Here is a 21,078-nt window from a genome sequence, read left to right as displayed (position 1 = left end):
GTGAGCGCGTCTGCTTGCTCTTCCTGCAGGCTAGAACTCTGACACTCTAGTGCTACGCTCTCATTGAGCTGGTCAACTGGCAGGCTCTCCTCAACTGTTCTTTTGTCCCTCGGGCCTAGCTCGGATTCGGGTATTGAAGCTATCCCCTTTTCTGCTTCAGCTGGAGGAGCTTGAGCATTTTCAGCCGAAAGCGCCGCAATCTTACGAGCTTGGCCTCGGGTCAATGCCTGTACTATGCCCTCTCCCAGTTTGAGCCCTCTGTCACGCAGTAACTGATTCGAACGATTCGAAAAGATGTAGGGATACTGCAGTGACAAAAATTTGGAAACTGCAGCCTCAGTCTCTAGCTCCCCGAATGGTCCACTGATTTTGACTTTGGCCATGGGCAGACACACGCTGTGTTCTTCTACAACCTGTTTTATCCATGCTACTTCTCCGGTGAAGTCATCTACCATCACGTAGGACGGATGGACAATGTCCAGCGTGGCGGCACTGTCTCTTAGCACTCGGCATGGTTTTCCATTAACTTGCAGGTCGTGGAGATATGGACTTAAAAGTTCCATATTCTCATCTTTTTCCTCCACGTAGGAAAAAACTACGCTAGGCTTCTCGCAGTTTACAGCTATATGTCCCAGTTTGTGGCATTTGTAACAGCGAATTGGTCTAACAGATTCGAATTTTCTTTTCTGTTCTTTTGCGGTTTCTCCGTTAAGTTTCTCCTCGCTCTTTTCTGCGGGCTTTTCCGCCATGTCTACAGGCTTCGATCGTCTAGTTTGCGCACCCTTTTTGAACGGAAATGGTTTCCGCGGTCCATTTCGACCGTCCCAGTTTCCCTCCTCGGCGTTCAATTTTCTACGGGTTGCGTACTCCTCGGCTAATTCAGCCGCCCTTTCCACAGTGTTTACATTACCTCTGTCTTGCACCCACAGTTTCACAGCTTGGGGGATGGTTTTGTAAAACTGCTCTAGACACATGCATTCAATGATCATGTCTCTGCTGTCGTATGCTTCCGCGCTTTTAAGCCACTCGACTAGGTTGGCCTTTAAGCTATACGCAAACTCCGGATAGCCCTCGCTATCTTTCTTGCCTGTGCTCCTAAACCTTTGCCGAAAAGCTTCGGCTGAAAGGCGGTATTTCTTCAGGAGACTAGCCTTAACTTTTGCATAATCATATGCATCCTGCACACTCAGTCTGGCGATTACTTCCGCTGCCTCACACGGCAACATAGACAGCAACCGCTGTGGCCATGTACTCGGGCCGAAGTTCATCTTTTCGCAAGTCCTTTCAAAATTGCATAGGAACAAGCCTATGTCGGTCCCGACCTCAAATGGCTTTAATAGCCTGTCCATGCGGTATGATTCTGCCTCACTTGATCGTCCTAGAGCGCCTTCACTTCCTTGAGACAACTCCAAACGTTTGCTTTCAAGTTCAAGTTGCATTTTTCTTAACTCGCGATCTTTATCGCGTTCCTCCCTTTCTTTTCTCTCTCGTTCTTCTCTCTTTTTCAGAAGTTCAAACCCCAGTTGAACTTCTTCCTCACTGGCCTGTTCGGAAATGATATGCAATAATTCTGATTTTAGCATTTCCTTACGTACATCTAGGCCCAGTTCCTCACCAACAATCAACAACTCGTCTCTCAGCAGTGTCCTTAATTCCATGACTGCTGCTTTACTGCCTTGATTCTGCTCTCTAAATCTAGCTAGTAAAACACAACCTAGCTAACACACAACAATCTAGCTTCCCTACTGTTCTAAACAGAACAACCACAAAATGAAGCCTAGAAAGTCAAAGCAAAAACCAAGCACTCACCGCAGATACAGCACCATGTCGCAAAGTCCATCTCACCGCTGTCAGCCAGTTGTCAGGATTGGGGGCTCAATCCCTTCGTCCGTGGTCCTTTGCCAAGATTGGAGTACGGCATGAATTCGAAGGTAGCTGGCCCATGCCGTCGTCCAACTTATTTACGCTGAGATCGTTGATGAAGTGAAGAACTGCTTCTCATCGAGAACGAGGAAAAAGGGGTTTATTTACAGAAATTAACTCAGTCTAACATGACTGCTCAAGAGAAGTGCGTCCAACAATCGCACAACCACAGTTTTTATACACTCGATCCGCTGGTCCTACGACGCGGCGGCTGTTCGTTTACACACCACCAACTCGCAGCTGCTCTGAAGACCAGTTTACAGACACAAAGGCACACACATTCCGAAGCCCAAGCGACGGCGTTGAAGGTGGTGCCGTTCCGGAAAATCGACGTTGTCGATCGCGCGTCGCTCATTGTTCCGAGCCACTCCAAACCGTGAGAAGCACAAAAACAAGACGTTCCCGCGGTAGCTTCTTCAGGCGTGTCAAATCAGCTCCGCATTGGGGAACTCTAGAATCATTGTCCACACACCGAATTCGTCCCGTCACCATGTCGAAGGGGCTGGAGGAAGGCGGCGGGTTCCAGCGCAAAGGTCGCTTCTTTGAACGCCTCGCAGCTGCAGCACGGAGAGGTGGAGAGCGGGAGGTGCGCGTCTTGCACCCCTTGTCGTAATCGGGTGGCAAGGTGACAATCTTGTTGTGCAACCCGCCGTTCTTTACAGCACACGACAAACTGTGCTTCACCGCTGCTTCCAGCTTTCAAAATCCTCATTAGGAAACTGCAACACACAGCCGCCAACACCTCGCGGCGAAACATTATTCCCTGTATTTCTCTTTTGCTTCTGAGTGACAAAGCAGACTCGCCATCTCAGTATCTTATCAGATTGGGACTAAGTCGTCGTCGCCGGGTGCCAACTAGCTGACGCGGACGAAAAACCCCCGCCAAGATATCGGCCTGCCGCTGCAACGGGGCCGTCGAATAAAGGCCGGAGCTGATTTCGTTCACTGAAAGCACGGTTGAGAGCAGCACGATCGCGAGGCGCAAATGTGCTCGTCACGTGATTTTTTTTGTATTTCGCGGGCTTTCTTTCGAGCTCGGAAAAAGAGGTACACGTAAGGTTTTCTTTATGGCGAATAATGGAATGCGGGTTTCTGAAAGTGCTCTCCAACTTTGCGAATCACATTTAGTGTCTAAAGTCAATATTAAAAAATTTAGAAAAATTATCTTAATTACTAGTTAAGTAATTGCGATACAAAAAATTTCCCGTGGTGCGCCAAATGCCTATCACCAATATGCAGTTAGTTTCACTCTCCTGACTCCAATATTTCATTTTTAAACCCTTGGTTCAAGTTAGCTGGGACACCCGGTATAGATAAGAACAAGTCTCCTGCGGCGACACGCCGAAGCGATAAGGCAATTTCCTCGGTGAAAAGAACGGCGTAGCGCACTTTGTACCCCATGGAGGCAAAACGCCCTCCGCGCAAAAGGTCGATTGGATAAACTTTATTAAAGGTCCTGCAGGACGCACGTCAGCGCGCAGTGGGCGTCTCCCCCCGCAGGGACCAACAGGGAGTACCTGGCGACCGCTGCGCGGATCTGCTGGACGGCCCAAGCCAGAATGGAAAGACCTATACTTCGCCCTCCCGTGAAAGACGACGCGACTGTAACTTTCACTAAGTAAATCTCCATTATCCCACCGGCATCCTTGCGGACGACGCAACTGGCCGAAAATTGGAAGCACCGCACATAGACACGGACGTCGCAAACGAAATTCGCGACGAAATGCCAAGTGCGCGGGAAATGTTTAAGCCCAAACAAACCAGCGGTTTAAAAGGCTTTATAAACGCTCCCTCGTCGCCGCAACATTCGGTAGAGCAAATTACATTTCGTACACGGATCGCCGCCACGATAAGCCTATAATAAAAGGTACCTTCCAGGGCGTCACGAGCAAACATCGCGTTTTTGAAATTTACATTACCTGGGGAGTTAAAAATAAGCGCTACTATATACCGCATGCACTGGTCGTTATGGTCTGAAAACGGATGCGCTAACAGCCACGATGGCTATACACCCCCTCCCTCCACCCCTTCTTCACATTTATGCCGTTACAGTAATTAAGGCAACCGCAACTGCCTCCGAACTTAGTCATATCCTTCCAGCTATAACCGCTCCTCGTGCGCGATGGAGTGCCTCTGCAACGCCATCTGTTTCGCTTCTGAACAGCAGACTATATATACGCTGTCAGGATTGGGGGCTCAATCCCATCGCTCGCGGTCCTTTGTCAAGATTGGAGTCCGGCATGAATTCGAAGGTAGCTGGCCCATGCCGTCGTCCAACCACGCTGAGGACGTTGATGAAGGGAAGAACTGCTTCTCATCGAGAACGAGGAATATGGGTTTATTTACAGTATTTAAATCAGTCTAACATGACTGTTCAAGAGAAGTGTCAGTCCAACATGACTGCTCAAGAGAAGTGTCAGCCCAACATGACTGCTCAAGAGAAGTGTATCAGCATTCGCACCACAGCAGTTTTTATACACTCGGTCGACCCGCGATACAAGTTGACGCGAACGTTCGTTTACTCATTGTCAACTTGCCGCCGCCCCGCAGAACAGTTTACGCACACATAGGCACACACAATCCGATGTCCGGCGCCGACGTCCGAGGGGCGCCGTTCCGGGAAACTAGGAGCCAATGGTGGGTAGCTCGTTGTCTTGCGTCCCGATCGGGGCGTGGGAAGCAACAAAAAACGGCTATCCCGCGGCAGCCCGTTCACGCGTAGCAGATCAGGTCCGCGCTGGAGAACTCGGGCACAATAGTTCGCCCGCCGAACTCGTTTCGTCACAACGGCGATGGGGCTGGAGGATCAGCCGGCAGTGTCAGCTCAAAGCCCGTTTCATCGAACACATCCTAGCTGAAGCGACGGAGAGTGGGGGATGCGTGTCTTGTTCCCCGGTCGTAACTGGGCGGCAATCTTGCAATGCAACTCGCCATTCTTAACAACGCTGGCCCGAATATATACATAAACCGCTTTACTTCCAAGCGACGCCTGTGCGGACTACGGCGTGCAATTTAGCGCACTGCACTTATGGAGAGCCTAACGCACTTCCGCGACCATGCCTTGAACTCGAAAAGCTGCCACAACGCTGAACTGTTAGGCGATGTATGATCGAACTACTTCCTTATCGACAACTCAAGATAGCGACGTTGTCTGTACTCTGCTAAAATTTACGGGCCTGATCGCGAAGCATTGGATTTCTTTCCCACTCAGCAATGAAGACTGTCGCACCGAGTAAACTGGGCCTTGTAAAGAGTAAGGGGCTCAATCCCACCGCTCGTAACCAGTTGTCAAGGTTGGAGTCGGGCATGAATTGGATGGTAGCTGGCCCATGACGTCGTCCAACTCATCCGCGCTGAGGACGTTGTTGAAGGGAAGGACTGCTTCTCATCGAGAACGAGGAATATGGGTTTATTTACAGTATCTACATAAGGACGTTGCAGTTCATCAGTCTAGCATGACTGCGAGAGAAAGAACACTGAGCAGCCGCACAACAGCGGTTTATAAACACTCGGTCCTCCCTCGATCCCAAGGTGATGGAAACGTTCGACCAGGCACCGTAGACTGACCAGGCACCGTAGGCGAGCCGACCAGGCACCGTAGGCGGGAGGGCTTACACACACACATTTCCGCACAGGTTCACGGTCCCCAACCGAGGTCAGATGGCCTTCGCAGAACTCGAGGTTACGTCAATAAAGGCGCATTTTATTCCCCGAGTTGACCCCCGTCGCGCGCCCGCCGGTTGCCCATTGTCTTACGTCTTGAACGGCGCGTGGGAAGAACCTCGAACTACGTTCCCTCGGGGACTCCCTCGTTCACAGCAGACCAGGTTGGCGGTGGCGGGTTCAGGCACAAAGCCTGCTTCGTCGCACTCATCTTGGCTCCAGCGACGGAGAGTCGAGGACGCGCGCATTTTTCTCCACACACAGTCGACTTAGTGACGCCGTGGCTAGAGGTTTGCGGTGGCGTTCCAGGAAAAGTTGCTGCCCGATGTCGCAACTGGCTGGCAAAACTTGCACGTCAGCGGGCCGTTCTTAACAGCCTATCCAGAAGACCATGAATTGAAGTGAGGTACTTGGTGGTGTAAGAGTAGGGGTCGGGCATGTCAAAAGGGGTAGCTGGCCCGTGCCGCCGTCCGACTTATCCACGCTAAATATGTTGTTGAAGGGAGGAACGTGTTCTCAATGAAAACGAGCACTGGGTGTTATTACAATATCTACATGAAGAGTGAAGAACATTACATCTCATCACTCTAGCCCGACTGAAGTGAAACACACGGAGGAGCCGAGGAGCCTTCCACTAGGAAGGCTGAAGCATCGCTTACGAAACTTCGTTGTCGAGTAATACCAATACCTTCACTGGTCTCCATGGTCAGGCGATATCATAATTGTATCATTTCTGCAATGAACATCCACTTCTTTTTTTAAGCGTGTCGCCATTTTAAGGTTCAAAGAAAAAGATTGTTGGAAGAACCGTTACGTAAACTTCACTTGACGTTGCCTATATCGGTGGTTCTTTCCTTTGGTATTTACCGAACTGGATGATGCCCTCCGCAATTTTCTGTGCTGCAAGACAAAAAAAAAAACAATGCTAAAATTTTTTCCGCGTCATATTTTTTTATCTGCAATTCAAACTTTGAATTGTGTAATGTGAAGATACGACAAAGTTTACATCTATATCACAAATTTAAGTTAACAAAAGTTCAGATTACCAGTTTTCTTTATCGAAGTCATATTCTTCAAAATCAGTATTGTTTCTTTTTATAACTCATGCAATTCACGATTCATGGCCGATCCCCGAGATTGGGTTGCGCCAGGTGATTGAGGAACAACGACAATTACAACAGCACGGCAACCTAAGAGGTCACGAAAAAAGAAAATAATGGGCCCCTATATACAAGAAACAGTCAAGGTTATTCACAACATTGAAAAACGCAAACATAAACAAATGTTCCGGAGGGCCTCTGACTTTTGCCCGTACACACTCTGGCGGCAAAACAGCTTCATGCCGTCGGACATAACGTGCACGAGCGCGTTCGTGAATTGGAAAAAAAAAAGGCACACTGACACCATAGTCATTTGTCGGCGCCTATAGGGAACGAAGGCCATTTATTCGCTGCATGCCGTTAAAAGAAAGAGGAAAAAAAAAAGCAGAAATAACGCAAGGGAAGGGATAGAACTTAAGCGGCAAGAAAGCATTGCGCAAATATAAAGTGAGTCGAATAAATTCCGTTTAATATAAGCGCGGGTTGAACAAACATATCCAGGTTATCGATTCCCGTGCCCCGGTCGCAGCGGCCGCGCTGTAAAATACAGCGGTTCTCGAGGCGTGTGCGCGCATATGCGGTATTTTCTTTTTCTTGTTCTTTTTTTTTCTGGGAGAAGGAATTTTAAGACGAAGGGAATTCACGAGCCATCGGGAGAGCGAGAGGAGACGAAAGTTTCAAACAAAACGAAACGAGGCGGTCGAGGAGTTTTGAAAATAACGCCGCAGCCGGAATGAAAAGAACAAGGCAGCGGTGCCGCGGTGGCTTAGTGGCTCTGGTGTTGCGCAACTAAGCACGAGGTCGCGCGATGAGGTCCCGGCTACGGCAGCCGCATCTCGATGGGGGCAAATGCAAAAACACGCCCGTGTGCTGCGCACTGGGGGCACCTTAAAGATCCCCCTGTAGCCAAAATTAATCCGGAGTTCTCCACTATATCGGCGTGCCTCGGACCATAATACAATCGCGGTTCTGGCACGTAAAATCCCAGAGAATTCAAAGATCAAGGCGTGCCAACGCCAGAAACTGAGCAGGCGACGCGCTACGTGAGCACGGAAACGACCCGCTCTGTGCAGGGACGTTTGCATACCAGAGTTCTGTAATCGAAGCAGTCCCGAAAGTCCTTTTCAGATTCCAGGCATGTCCTGGCTGCCACAGGTTTTCCCACTAAAACAACAAACGGGAAATTTGGCGCTCAGAATCGTTCAGACGCAGTGGTTTCGTCTAATCTTTGTACTTGCGGCTTAGGGCGCTCTTTTGTATGTCTAGTTATTAAGCTTTATCTTTCCAATTTTCTAAGCAATCACGTCAGATCAAAATTTGCCATAGAAATCGTTTACTGAAAAAAAAAAACGCAGAAGAAAATGCCCCTATTAACATTGCTGCAAGACCCAATGAAATCCCAATACTGCTAATCAAAAACCTCGGTCCAAAAAGCAACGCACCGCTGACTAATTTCATTGAGCAAGTGATTGAAGCGAAGAAAATTCCGGTTGGGTGGCGTGAATGCAAGATGAACATCATCTACAAAGGCAAAGGTGATAAAGATAGGACCAGCTCGTACAGGCCAGTTGCAGTAGCGTCGGTGATATTATAGAATGGCAATGCAAGCCATAAAAATATAAGTGGGTGGGGGAAAAAAACGGATGTATACTGGGGGGAACTACACAATGGGTTCAGACTAGGCCATTGTTTAAAGGATAACATGTTTGTTCTGAGTCAGTGCATAGACATTTCAGCTGCTCAGAATAGACGTTTATGGATAGCATTTCTGGATATTAAGGAAGTCTACGACAACGTAGACAGGGAGCTGTTAAGGGATATTCTCATGCACGAAGGCATAGGTGAGGATTTGGTGAAGCTGCTGAGGGAGATATACAGAGACAACACAGTAAAAATTGTGCGGGAAGGCGGAAATTGTAATGAAGTGGTGGAAATTCACCAAGTACTGAAGCAAGGATGCCCTCTGTCTCCATTGTTGTTCACGCTTTATGCCAAGGGCATGAAAGACAACTGAAAAACAGTCAATCGGGACTTGATTTACCGTACACGCGTAATGGACAAAAGGTGCAACAGAAGGTCCCCGCCGTAATGAATGCGCACGAGATAGTGATTCACTTGTTAAACACACACTTCATTTTCATTCGCATCATATTATGCTTGCACCATGTAAGTATGCAAGCTCGGCTCACTCTCGATTATGTTTAGCGACCGGCATCCCATCCAAGTCTCGCTCGTTGTTTCTGCGGTAGGTTTCTTCAGCTGGAGCGTCGGGTAGCATCGAAGGAACAGTGCCACTCATTAGCCGCAGATGTACCTACGGAATCTGCACAATGCGCTCAAGGAAATGCTCCGCGAGGAGTTACTCGCACGCGACTAATGCGGTTGAAACTAATGCTTGCTAATTCAGTTCGTAAGCGAATGTTTCCAAGTTTATAGGGCCAATAAAGCTAACATCCTTACTTCGCGTGGATGTCTACTAATTTGATATACCGCAACCGAAGCTACGCCTTTCAAGCGAAACTGCGACTTTTTTTTATAACGCGTTATCCTTCTAAATTTCCAAGTACTCATAGTTTAGAAGTCCGAGGCCCTTATAAGTGACTACTTCGTCGAAAATAATCGATTTGAAAGTCTCCATGCCGCCGTTCGAGGCCGAAAGAACGAAGTTAGCCAAGTCCACGTACTATATAACCATTTCCACGATGGCCGATTCACCGCATCCGCAGCTCCCGCGCAGCGTGTAAAGAACGGCGGGTTGCACAACAAGATTGTCACCTTGCCACCCGATTACGACAAGGGGTGCAAGACGCGCACCTCCCGCTCCCCGCCGCTGCAGCTGCAAGGCGAACAAAGAAGCGGCCTCTGCACTGGAATCCGCCGCCTTCCTCCAGCCCGCTTCGACATGGTGACGAGACGAATTCGGTGTGGGGACAATGATTCCAGAGTTCGCCAACGCGGGGCTGATTTGACACGCCTGGAGAAGCTACCGCGGGAAGACTTATTTTTGTGCTTCTCAAGGTTTGGAGTGGCTCGGAACAATGAGCGACGCGCGATCGACAACGTCGATTTTCCGGAACGGCACCACCTTCAACACCGTCGCTTGGGCTTCGGAATGTGTGTGCCTTTGTGTCTGTAAACTGGTCTTCAGAGCAGCTGCGAGTTGGTGATGTGTAAACGAACAGCCGCCGCGTCGTGGACGGGCGGATCGAGTGTATAAAAACTGTGGTTGTGCGATTGTTGGACGCACTTCTCTTGAGCAGTCATGTTAGACTGGTTCACTTCTCTCATGCAGTCCTGTTGGACTAATACTATTTTTCCTCAAACAGTCATGTTAGACTGAGTTAATTTTCTGTAAATAAACCCCTTTTTCCTCGTTCTCGATGAGAAGCAGTTCTTCACTTCATCAACGATCTCAGCGTAAATAAGTTGGACGACGGCATGGGCCAGCTACCTTCGAATTCATGCCGTACTCCAATCTTGGCAAAGGACCACGGACGAAAGGATTGAGCCCCCAATCCTGACAACTGGCTGACAGCGGTAGGATGGACTTTGCGACATGGTGCTGTATCTGCGGTGAGTGCTTGGTTTTTGCTTTGACTCTCTAGGCTTCATTTTGTGGTTGTTCTGTTTAGAACAGTAGGGAAGCTAGATTGTTGTGTGTTAGCTAGGTTGTGTTTTCCTAGCTAGATTTAGAGAGCAGAATCAAGGCAGTAAAGCAGCAGTCATGGAGTTAAGGACATTGCTGAGAGACGAGTTGTTGATTGTTGGTGAGGAACTGGGCCTAAATGTACGCAAGGAAATGCTCAAATCGGAATTATTGGAGCTAATTTCCAATCAGGCCAGTGAGCAAGATATTGAGATGGGATTGGAACTTCTCAAAAAGAGAGAGAAACGGGAAAAAGAAAGAGAAGAACGGGACAGAGAAAAACGAGAGAGAGAGGAACGGGATAGAGAGAGAGAGGAACGCGATAAAGATCGCGAGATAACAAAAATGCAACTTGAACTTGAAAACAGACGTTTGGAGTTGTCTCAAGGAAGTGAAGGAGCTCTGGGTCGATCAAGTGAGGCAGAATCGTACCGCATGGACAGGCTATTAAAGCCATATGAGGTCGGGACCGACATAGGCTTGTTCCTAAGCAATTTTGAAAGGACTTGCGAAAAGATGAACTTCGGTCCGAGTACATGGCCACAGCGGTTGCTGTCTATGTTGCCGTGTGAGGCGGCGGAAGTAATCGCCAGATTGAGTGTGCAGGATGCATATGATTATGCGAAAGTTAAGGCTAGTCTCCTGAAGAAATACCGCCTTTCAGCCGAAGCTTTTCGGCAAAGGTTTAGGAGCACAGGCAAGAAAGATAGCGAGGGCTATCCGGAGTTTGCATATAGCTTAAAGGCCAACCTAGTCGAGTGGCTTAAAAGCGCGGAAGCGTACGACAGCAGAGACATGATCATTGAATGCATGTGTCTAGAGCAGTTTTACAAAACCATTCCCCAAGCTGTGAAACTGTGGGTGCAAGATAGAGGTAATGTAAACACTGTGGAAAGGGCGGCTGAATTAGCCGAAGAGTACGCAACCCGTAGAAAGTTGAACGCCGAGGAGGGAAACTGGGACGGTCGAAATGGACCGCGGAAGCCATTTCCGTTCAAAAAGGGTGCGCAAGCTAGACGATCCGAGCCTGTAGACATGGCGGAAAAGCCCGCAGAAAAGAGCGAGGAGAAACTTAACGGAGAAACCGCACAAGAACAGAAAAGAAAGTTCGGATCTTTTAGACCAATTCGCTGTTACAAATGCCACAAACTGGGACATATAGCTGTAAACTGCGAGAAGCCTAGCGTAGTTTTTTCCTACGTGGAGGAAAAGGATGAGAATATGGAACTTTTAAGTCCATATCTCCACGACCTGCAAGTTAATGGAAAACCATGCCGAGTGCTAAGAGACAGTGCCGCCACGCTGGACATTGTCCATCCGTCTTACGTGATGGTAGAGGACTTCACCGGAGAAGTAGCATGGATAAAACAGGTTGTAGAAGAACACAGCGTGTGTCTGCCCATGGCCAAAGTCAAAATCAGTGGACCATTCGGGGAGCTAGAGACTGAGGCTGCAGTTTCCAAATTTTTGTCACTGCAGTATCCCTACATCTTTTCGAATCGTTCGAATCAGTTACTGCGTGACAGAGGGCTCAAACTGGGAGAGGGCATAGTACAGGCATTGACCAGAGGCCAAGCTCGTAAGATCGCGGCGCTTTCGGCTGAAAATGCTCAAGCTCCTCCAGCTGAAGCAGAAAAGGGGATAGCTTCAATACCCGAATCCGAGCTAGGCCCGAGGGACAAAAGAACAGTTGAGGAGAGCCTGCCAGTCGACCAGCTCAATGAGAGCGTAGCACTAGAGTGTCAGAGTTCTAGCCTGCAGGAAGAGCATGCAGACGCGCTCCCAAGCGAGACAGGGTCGTTGTTATCACCGGCCTCAAAGAACTTTGATCAACTCTTACGCGTGGATAGAGAGTCACTGGCAGCTGCGCAAAAGAATGATGAGAGCTTAGCTAAATTACGTGACACAGCTAAAGAAGGCATTGCTAGGCGCAACGTAACGATACATGAGAGAGGAGGATTGTTGTATCGGCATTACAGAGATCGAAAGGGTAAGATTTTAGATCAGTTAGTCATACCTACTAAGTATAGGGAGGACCTTTTGAGTCTTTGTCATGGAAATGGGTGGTCCGGCCACCTAGGCATAAACAAATCAAAGGAAAGATTGCTTATGGAATACTACTGGCCTGGCTGTTTCAAAGATGTAGAAAACTTTGTAAGATCATGCGACGCCTGCCAGCGTTCTGGTAAACCAGGAGAGACTTGGAAAGCTCCACTGAAGGTAGTGCCCTTAATAACAGAGCCTTTCAGACGACTTGTAATAGACACGGTAGGGCCTCTTCCAAAAACAAAATCAGGCTACAGGTACTTGTTTACCATGCTGTGTCCGGCCACCAAGTTTCCAGAAGCAATCCCTTTGAAAGAGCTCAGCTCCACTGAAGTAGTAGACGCGCTTTTGACAGTGTTTGCACGAGTTGGGTTTCCAGCCGAAATTCAGGCAGATCAAGGGTCAGTATTCACGAGCGCACTGACTTCCACATTCTTGCAAAAGTGCGGGGTAAAGTTAATACACAGTTCTGTCTATCACCCTCAGTCGAACAGTGTAGAGAGGTGGCATTCGGTGCTTAAGCGAGTTTTGCATGCGCTATGTTACGAGCACCAGGAGGACTGGGAGAACTGTCTGCCGGCAACTTTTTTTGCTTTGCGAACGGTTCCACATGAGGCGACAGGGTTCTCACCAGCAGAACGAGTGTATGAGAGGACACTCCGTCCTCCACTGAGAATGTTAAGCGAGATGTGGGAAGAAAGAGGGGAGATTCCGACAGTGGTTGAATACGTGCTAAATTTACTGGAACGGCTAAGCGCAAACCAAGAACTAGTCGGAAAGAACATGGCAATAGCTCAAAAGAACGCCAAAGTCTATTACGACAAGAATGCGAGGCTTCGTACGTTTGAAGCCGGCTTAACGATGAAAGCGGAAAAGTGTAGGTTCGGTTGTTCACAGGTTACTTATCTGGGCCATGTTGTCGGTCAGGACATGAGACGGCCGGCTGAGCTGAATATAGCTACGATTGGAGATTTTTCTCAGCCGCGCACGAAAACGGACGTTCGTTCATTTTTGGGACTTGTGGGGTACTATCAACGGTACATTCCGAATTACTCGCAATTGGCAAGTCCATTAACAGACGCCCTCCGAAAGGGAGCACCGAGTAACGTACACTGGGATAAGGACAAAGAGAACGCTTTCCAAAGTTTGAAAACGCTATTGGTTTCTCGCCCTGTGCTTCGCGCGCCAGACTACACAAAGGAATTCATAGTTCAATGCGACGCAAGCGACAGAGGTATGGGCGTGGTACTTAGTCAAGTCGGCGACGATAACGAGGAGCATCCTATCCTCTACGCCAGCCGTAAACTAAATGTAAGAGAGGAAGCCTACAGCGCTTCAGAGAAGGAATGCGCTTGTTTGGTTTGGGCCGCCCAGAAGTTGTCGTGTTATTTGTACGGAGCGAAGTTCATCTTCGAGACCGACCACTGTCCTCTGACGTGGCTCAATCAAATGTCACACAAAAACGGCCGCTTGCTCCGATGGAGCCTCACTCTCCAAGAGTACAACTTCTCCGTTAGATATAAGAAGGGAAAGTTGCATAGCAATGCGGATGGTTTGAGCAGGCTAATTTGAATTCTGCGTTTGAGGGTCCCGCCTAAATTTTAGGGTTACTAGTGTTAAATTTATTAAGCGAAGAAGATCCCCTCTCATTTAGCAGGATTCCCTCCATGATTGCTGAATTTGTCAGCAGGAATTTGCTTCAGAAATTGGCATAGTGAAATGCAGCATTTTTTTTGTTTCTGCACTTATGTTGTTGTTGTTTTTTTTTTGAAGCCTAGCGAGTCTAAAGTGAGAGCCAATGCACGTCATCTCGGCGCAGAGCCGTGTTGTGGGGTTCATTTTGCAGTTGCCTGTCCTTGTTGGATGTTTTGGGGCGGTGACATCAAGGCACAAGTGGTCGCTGCGAGCCAAGACATCAATCCCCCCCTGACCAGCAGCCGTTCTCTTCCTGCCTAGCGGTTGTCAGCGCTAGACAGTCGAGACTTTTGGGGCCATGGAGGCGCTGTAAAGAACGGCGGGTTGCACAACAAGATTGTCACCTTGCCACCCGATTACGACAAGGGGTGCAAGACGCGCACCTCCCGCTCCCCGCCGCTGCAGCTGCAAGGCGAACAAAGAAGCGGCCTCTGCACTGGAATCCGCCGCCTTCCTCCAGCCCGCTTCGACATGGTGACGAGACGAATTCGGTGTGGGGACAATGATTCCAGAGTTCGCCAACGCGGGGCTGATTTGACACGCCTGGAGAAGCTACCGCGGGAAGACTTATTTTTGTGCTTCTCAAGGTTTGGAGTGGCTCGGAACAATGAGCGACGCGCGATCGACAACGTCGATTTTCCGGAACGGCACCACCTTCAACACCGTCGCTTGGGCTTCGGAATGTGTGTGCCTTTGTGTCTGTAAACTGGTCTTCAGAGCAGCTGCGAGTTGGTGATGTGTAAACGAACAGCCGCCGCGTCGTGGACGGGCGGATCGAGTGTATAAAAACTGTGGTTGTGCGATTGTTGGACGCACTTCTCTTGAGCAGTCATGTTAGACTGGTTCACTTCTCTCATGCAGTCCTGTTGGACTAATACTATTTTTCCTCAAACAGTCATGTTAGACTGAGTTAATTTTCTGTAAATAAACCCCTTTTTCCTCGTTCTCGATGAGAAGCAGTTCTTCACTTCATCAACGATCTCAGCGTAAATAAGTTGGACGACGGCATGGGCCAGCTACCTTCGAATTCATGCCGTACTCCAATCTTGGCAAAGGACCACGGACGAAAGGATTGAGCCCCCAATCCTGACAAGCGCCAGAGTTCCCTCTGACAATACTTGCAAAAAGTTGTGTGCCTTGTACCGGGCTGCCGTTCAGTAGGCGGCGAACGAATCTCGCAGGATCCTGCAGTGCACGGCTTCCGCCCAGTTCTCAGCGTCGTGCCGCAGCTCGGCCGCAGCGCGCGAGAGACGCTGCGCAGCTCCGCCACTTTACGCCGCCGACCGAGCGCGCAGAGGCGCCGGCAACGCGGACGCCCTCGGCGTTTCGAAGTCGCGGTACCGCAACTGCGCGTATATACCGACGCAGTGTCGGCTTTATTCGACCACTTGGAGGGCACTCTGCTGCTTTTCACGTTAGTGCCACGAATACGGTGGAGAACAATAATTTTACTTCGTGCATCAGATATAAAACCAATATTATCAGCTATGTGGTGTTACACCTCCAAACGTAGCGACTTTTTTTTTTTTTCAGCGAGGACTGCATAGAACGCGGACTCCGTGGCATTGTTGCCGTGATGGGCAGGCACTGCACGACTCCTAGCACCACTGACAGTCGGAATGCACTCGACATACTACATTCGGTGAACCGTGTTCTAAGCATCTCATTTGCGGCCGTTCTTAGGGTCTGTAAGAGTTGAGGAGGACGTCGGGATGAAAACTTGGAAGTTTATTTACATTATTTACAGTGAGAGTCAATTAAGTCTTAAAAGTCATTACGGGCCGTGTAGGGGTTGAGGGACGGACTTCGGGATGGAAACCAAACTTGGGAGGGTTTATTTTACATTATATACAGAGGTGAGACGTCAATGAACAGTCGTACAGTCATTACGGGCCGGCAGCAACTCAGACGCTGCGGCCCGCGGCAAGAAGTTCGAGAGAGGTGAATCAGGGAATCAGGGAATGCCATGGTCTCTCTGGAAGGCTTCTTATAAACCCTTCGAGCACTGGAAGTCGCGTCATGTTCGACCAATCGGAGAGTCCGCTCAGATGACGCCACTTTCAGCCAATGGTTGGCGCCCGTATCGCGTTGTCACACCCGGCGGCTCTCTGCGGTCTTGCCTCGCAGTGGTGCAATGCGCTTCTTCAAAGGAGAAGGGAAGGGGCGCTCATGCTCCATTGTCCGAGGGTTCACCTGCTCCCGGTGCTACGGCCCCTCAGCGGTAGCAATTGTCTTCTTCAAAGGTGATGAAGAGGTACGCTTGGACCTTCCGGCACGTCTGGCTGTCACGGCGCATTACCGCCGTCTTGGTTTGCACCTGTCTTGTGGCCTTCAACTTGTTTGCCTGGGCGCTCCTCTGGAATGTGCTTTCCTGCTTCTGCATTCCTCAATTAGCTGTGCTGCGTTTCGAAGTGGTTTGGGGAACTCGAAGTAATCGCAGGAAACAGCTCCATATCTAACAGCCGGCAGCAACTCGGACGCTGCGGCCCGTCGCAAGAAGTTCGAAAGAGATGAATCAAGGAATGCTCTAGGAATGCTCCCGGTCTGCGTCTTTTAAGCCCTTCGGTGTCTCGAAGACACGTCACGTTCGGCCAACCGGCGAGCCCGCTCAGATTACGCCATTTCCGGCCAATCTGCGAGCCCGCTCAAGTGTCGTCATTTTCGGCCGATGGTAGGCGGCCGTGCGATGGTGTCATACCCGGCGAAGACAGTCGCCGCTGGGTCCCCAATTGTCCGACGGCTTACTTCTCCCTGCGGTCTTGCCTTCCTGATATGCAATGCGCCGTCACCACAGCCAGGTGGGGGCGACGCTGCCAGGCCTTCGCGGTGCATTACAGCCGTCTTGCTTCGGCACTCACGTTACCTGGAACAGCGCCAGGCTCTCGCTTCACTTTCGGGAAGAGTCGAGCAGTGAATAGCCCAACCTGCGGCACACGAAGTGGGGGCCGCCAACTTATTTGCACGTGCGCGCCTCAGGAATGTGGTATCCGTGCTTCTGCGCTCTTTAATTAGCTGTGGTGCGATTCGATGTGGTCTGGTGAACTCGAAGTAGGCTCAGGAACTCGTATCCAACAGGTCCCGTATCTAACAGGACATAATGAATTTAATTATGCGACAAAAGAAAGAAAGAAAGAAAGAAAGAAAGAAAGAAAGAAAGAAAGAAAGAAAGAAAGATCGCCGAAATGGTGGTCTTGGCATGTCAGCTTTCTGCCGACGACTTTGGCAGGCGACAGGGCGTACTAGATTAGAGGGATTCCCATCTCGCTCACCGACAGGATACTCCCGCAAATCCTGTTCACACGTACAATATCCCTGACAGTTTGACGCTGGCGGCGTCTCTGCTTCACTAACCTACGGGACCTGATCCCTTAGAGACGGCGAAAAAGGGCTGCGCACGCACGGTAAATAGAGTGTCAAAAACGATCTTTCTTTTCATTCGAAACAAAGGCTCTTAAGAAGCGTACGTCACAGTGCAATTCGGTAAATAATGAAACATGAAGTTGATAATAGTACAGCAAACTGGTGAGAGTTGGGACTGGTTCATCGCATTGTCCTTCGCTTTTAGGTGCGCCTTGAAAACTTTCTTTTTCACGAGACTTTTTCACCTTGCGGATTGCAGCAAAAGAAAGAGAGAGGGGGATATAAGGAAGGCGAGGACGTTAACCAGTCAAGAGTCTGGTTGGCTACAATACTCTGGGGAAAGGGAAAGAGAGAAGTGAGAGAGTGAGGGTATAGAGACGTGAACAGACAGTCATTAGGGCAAAGCTGCTTGTGCAAACCAGACGTTCTCAGAAAGCACAAAAGTGCCTTCACTGCTTTCTGAGCCAATGATCGGCAGGGACGGTGCTCTAGTACTGTCTCTTCACTTAGAGGACGATCATCTAGTTTTCTCAATGTGTTGAACGAAGATTTTCTTTGTGCTTGAAATTGAGGGCAGTGGCACAATAAGTGGTCAATGTTCTCCTCGCATCCGCAAACATTACAGGCAGGACTATCAGCCATTCCAATTAGTGCTGAGTAAGCTTTCGTGAAGGCAACTCCCAGCCACAAACGACACAGAAGAGGCTTCGCGTCGAAGCAGTCCGGCCGGAAGTCTCAGCTCCAGTGAAGGGTTTAGTCTGTGCAGTCTAGTGCGCCTTGTATGTGCGGTACTCCACTCTGCTAAGGAGAGCCTGTTTACTAGAATGCGTTGTCTCGCAGCGTCGGTCCTTGAGAGAGGAATGGGGACGCAGAGGTCTTCTTTGTTTGTTCAAGTGGTGAACAAGTTCCACGATTTCACACGTGAGCTGATCGTGAGTTCCATGTCGGATAAACGACTGCACACATTGGAAGGCCGGCCTTGAATCGCAGAAGGCTGCCCATTTTCTAGGACTTTCAGCATTTATCACACGAAGCGCGTCGCGTAGAGCCGCGAGCTCTGCAGCTGTAGACGTGGTGATATAGGAAGTCTTGAACCGATGGGTTATTCCCATTTTTGGTATAGCTACAGCGCCACCGGACCTCGTTGATGATGTTGCCGTTAAATGCTCCTGTGCCTATCTGGGCCTAATCAATATCGTCTTCCGAAGCGTGTCAAACCATGGTTGCAAGAAAGAGTTGAAGACTTATAACCACGTAAATACTAGAGCTGAGTTCATTGATAAATTTACTTTTGAATTAATCGATGACTGGATTGATGGCCAGAAATTTTAGCCGGACTATTCGGCTCAGGACCCTTCAGCCTAATGATAACAGCATGCACAAGTAAAACACCGCCTACAATTGTCGGAAAATAGCTTCCAGCACTGGGTGTTCGTTTTTCTCCATGGTTACACTCGCGAGTTCCCACTTTTCCGTACGTGTATATCACCATAGCATTCGATGTGTTGTCTGCGAGCAGGTCAATAGGGGCCCTACTCATATGCAGTATCCGATTTCAAGCATTTACTTAATTTGTTATGCGCGAGCTACATATATATAAAAAAACTACGTTACCCAGTAATCCATTAATGGTTCGATAATTCGCGATAAAATCGGTTTAAGGATCTTCATCGCAGCATAGCCTTGTGACTCACAGAGAGAGAGAGAGAGAAAGAGAGAGAGAGAGAGACTCATTATAATGACTTTTGGAGATGCTTGTTGGCGGCACGCCTAGCCCGCTTCTCCGGATGGGAACGGTGAAAAAAACGAAATCACACTGCGACGGCGAAACGTCACAGATAAACATACACAAAACACACTTCAACGCGCAACAACCTAAATTATCTCACTGGGAGCAGTGTCTCTAAGGAAGGTCAAAAGCGATGGCGCTGCGTCTATAGGCTTCGCAGCGCCTGTACGTGGATCGCACCGTGAAAGTGGTCGCCGCGTTAAAGGCGCGTAAATCCGGCATGCCGCCGGTTCCTCGAGAGCGCACTCAGAACGGGGCGCGCGCGCGAGTCGAAATCGGGTTAGTGCCGCTTGGCGACGTGACTCGAACGACCGCGGGCGGGCGGGCGGGCGGTGCGCGCAGTTGCCACCGAGAGCGCGAGGCTTCTTCGGGGTCTCGATCCGCCGCGCGCACACCGAGTCAAAAACGTTTGCGGCGCGACAACTTCCGGAAGGGAGAGGATGGGAAGAGGCCACACACATTTCCCTCGGTCACAGGTACGCACGCACGCATGCACACGCCGCTGCATCGGGAATACCGAAGCTCCCTCGACGGGCCCACATCAAACATCCGAAACGAACGGGCATTGAGGTTTTACTGCCACTTCTCCTTTTTATCTTGCAGCTGAATTTTACGTTTCTTACGATGGTATGCGTTCTTACGTTTCTTGTACGGATCTTACCAGGATATATGCCGGGGGGTGGGGGGGAGGGGAGGTCTTTCGGAGTTTATTCAGTTACTCCTGGGAATAGCAAGGAGCTGACGAAAACAATGCAGCTCTACTCGAAAAAGATGTTGAAGAAGCCAGGAGGGAAATGGCAGGCGTGGACACGTGCGGCTATCCCCAAACTTTCCCTAACCCCCGGTGTAGCGCTATAGCACTGCCGGCTCATGCCTGACTAAGTTCCATCCCTCTCATTTGTTTTTTTGTTTTGTTTTTTTTGCTGCTGTTGTTTCTGTTTTAAAGCGAATGCGCAAGCCCCCCCCCCCCCCTTCTCACCCCACACACACACAAATACGTACACGCAGTCACAGCGGAAACTCGCCCCGTTATCGTGGCAGCGCGGTACGGCAGAAGATAACAGCAATCACCAACGACGACCGCATCGTCGCGAGTACAGCTCGAAAGTTTGCACTAAAGCTACCCGTTGAAATAAATAAATAAATACCTAAATAAATAAATAAATTTATTCTAAGATGGGTCAGCTTTAGTATCACGAAAGAGTAGCGCTGGGTCTCGTCGCGTTCTTTCCTTCCTTGTGAATTGCTCGCTTTTTCATTGGTTACTAAATAACCACGAAACAGACAGGGGCTCCAAGTCCATATCGACACACGCACCTGGAAGGCATGCCTGTCTCTCTCTCTCTCTTATCCAGTTTCTTGCGCTATTTTACCTCTGAATATCATGCGCCGAGTAGCCTGCGAAGGCAAGCTCTCTTGAAGCACACACACACACCGTAAAAAAATAATAATTAGGAAAATGAAAACAAAACACCGTAAACGCTTCCACGAGTCGAACCTCCGCGCGAGTGATAAGGATGCGCTCGCGTGAACATGCTACAACACGTACACGGCGGGGCAACGCCCACGCCCGAGAGATCCTTCTCCTCGCTCGTGTGTCCAAATGCCGTTCCCCGCAAAAGGAAACGGCAAAACAAACTGGGGCACGCGAAAGGCGTTGGGTCATTTTCGGAGCGACGCGCAGAGGCTCATCAAGCGGAGAACCGCAACGCTAATCTCACTACTATATGTGCAGTGAGCGTGTATGTAGTCCAGCGTCGTGAAAGTAAAAGAGAAAAAACAACAAAAGAAAAAGGGAAAGAACGGAGAAAAAAGAAACACATGTAGGAATGTAGATGTCTGACGTAGGAATGCAG

General features: G+C 49.5%; 1 protein-coding gene across 2 annotated transcripts in view; it reads right to left on the bottom strand.

Moving 5' to 3' along the window:
- LOC135902581 (uncharacterized) overlaps window positions 1–21,078 on the bottom strand; it is a 593,127-nt gene that overhangs the window by 419,321 nt on the left and 152,728 nt on the right. Inside the window, exon 3 of one of the 2 annotated variants that reach the window (XM_065432776.2) lies at window positions 7,774–7,850. The exons of the other annotated variant lie outside the window; for it this stretch is intronic. The gene's annotated coding sequence lies outside the window, so the exon portion shown is untranslated. The remainder of the gene's footprint in view (window positions 1–7,773; window positions 7,851–21,078) is intronic. 2 annotated transcript variants of the gene reach the window in all.

Source organism: Dermacentor albipictus, chromosome 3, assembly GCF_038994185.2.
Source record: "Dermacentor albipictus isolate Rhodes 1998 colony chromosome 3, USDA_Dalb.pri_finalv2, whole genome shotgun sequence".
Taxonomy (NCBI): domain Eukaryota; kingdom Metazoa; phylum Arthropoda; class Arachnida; order Ixodida; family Ixodidae; genus Dermacentor; species Dermacentor albipictus.
The sequence above is the reverse complement of the archived record's forward strand: the minus strand, read 5'-3'. Positions and strand labels throughout refer to the sequence as shown.